The sequence below is a fragment of the Grammomys surdaster genome, unplaced genomic scaffold (assembly GCF_004785775.1).
Source record: "Grammomys surdaster isolate TR1022 unplaced genomic scaffold, NIH_TR_1.0 125801, whole genome shotgun sequence".
NCBI classification, from domain to species: Eukaryota; Metazoa; Chordata; class Mammalia; order Rodentia; family Muridae; genus Grammomys; species Grammomys surdaster.
This window is the reverse complement of record NW_021620632.1, coordinates 3,851,811-3,853,758: the sequence shown is the minus strand read 5'-3', so window position 1 is coordinate 3,853,758 and position 1,948 is coordinate 3,851,811. Positions and strand designations below refer to the sequence as shown.

Genomic DNA, 1,948 nt, shown 5'->3' with positions numbered 1-1,948 from the left:
TCTCGAAAAACCAAAAAAAAAAAAAAAAAAAAAAAAAAAAAGAAGTCCAGCACACAACATTTTGAGCAATGAGTTGCTCCTCAGACCACTGTGGATCATTATTGGCATCATCCTTGAAGAACATCTCGACTTTTGGTGGATAAAACGTTATACTCCTCCTTTACAGTAGGGATGCTTTTGAGAAAAGATCCAGTACGCTATTCTTCAGCGTACTTATTAAATTGGAATAATTTCACATTGGAGTGAAATGAAAGCAGTCTCCCCAAATTTCTTGGTGAAGGCAGTTTTTATACCAGCTTCCTGTAACAACTGAAATATGCAGCTGGTGATCTTATTGGAGATTGAAGCTTTGCCTTCCACGTGGTTCTTTCTAGCTGCATTCCCTGCTGTAATCTGGTCCTTGGATTGTAGGAGGATTTTTCCTGGAGTTTCTAACAATTCTTGTTTTTTTTTTACCCTCATAGAGTTTCTTCCTGATGTTCAATATTTCAGCTGTCACTATCATCCTAGGTGAACTAGAGGAGCAGATCGCTCGGGAAAAAGAGACAACATTCTGTTTTTCTCTTAAGACTGGATAACCTCCTTATTATTATATGTTCTAAGTCCATCCATTTACTGAAAATTTTATGATTTTTTTCTTTAGAGTCAAATAATATTCAAATAATATGTAGCAGATTTTCATTATCCATTCACCTGTTGAGATAAACTTTGAAAACACTCCCTTGTAACAGAACTGTTGAAAATTATTCCTCTCCAAATTGCTTTGTTTGGTGTCTGTGATTGCTGCGCCTTTCCGGAGTCCTGTCTCAAATATATTCTAAGCTGTGGTGGGTCACACCTTTAATCCTAGCACTTGGGAGGCATATGAAAATGGATCCTTGTAAGTTTAAGGCTGGCCTGCTTTACACAGTGAGGGACCTTGTCCTGGGGTTGAGGACATATCCAGGAGAATGTTCTCTCCACCACAAGGCTGGTTGTCAGTTAGACATCACATGAGAGTAACCCAGTTGCCATCTTCTATAGAATAATCATTTAGCACGTGTCTGTCACAGACTTGAAGCTATGGTAGCAAAATGTTTCTTGAAAAGCATTAACTTTTCTCCCTTTACTTTTATAGCACAAAGTCCCTGTAATTCCACCTAGTGGGCTAGTGTGCAGCGCAGTATTTGGCACACATTCATAGGACACATTTGTTTAAATTTTAAAGCCAAATTAATATCTCTTCTTTGTCAGGCCAGCAATTAATTACATTTGGGACTGTTTCTTTTCTCCTTTTTGCTTGTGTTTTTCTGGCATGTAGGCATGTGTGCCACATGTGTGCCTAGTGCCTGTGCAAGCAAGAAGGCTTTGGAGGCCCTAGTAATGGAATAACAAATGTTTCTGAAGTTCCATGTGGGTGCTGGGAATTAGACCTGGGTCATCTAGAAGAGCAGCCAGTGTTCTTAACCACTGAGCATCTCTCCAGAACTAGGCTGTATTTTCTTAAGTAAAATATTTTAATTACTAAACAAGTGAGCTTGTCATCCATACTTGTTTCTGCACAATCCAGTTCCAGCCAACATCTGTTATGAAATTCAGTTTAGCCAAAGAAGTAACTGACCACTCCACCATTATACACTGTCAGTAACCTAAACAGTCTCTCACAGTTAAAATGATCACTGCTACGTTACTGTGGTACTAAAAGTGCAAGACCGATGGAAAATTTATTTTCTCTGTGTGCTAAATGTATATATATATATATAAAGTTCTGTCAGGGCTGGAGAGATGGCCCAGTGTTTAAAAGCACTGACTGCTCTTCTAAAGGTCCTGAGATCAATTCCAAGTGACCACATGGTGGCTCACAACCATCTGTAATGGGATCTGATGCCCTCTTCTGGTGTGTCCAAAGATAGAGACAGTGTACTCATATAAATTAAATAAATCTTTTAAAAACTGCTGTCTTTGCTCT

General features: G+C 38.8%; 1 pseudogene; it reads right to left on the bottom strand.

Annotated features, from left to right (window-relative positions):
• LOC114640278 overlaps positions 1 to 505 on the bottom strand; it is a 1,583-nt pseudogene extending 1,078 nt beyond the window's left edge.
• Between the last annotated feature and the right edge of the window lie 1,443 nt (positions 506 to 1,948).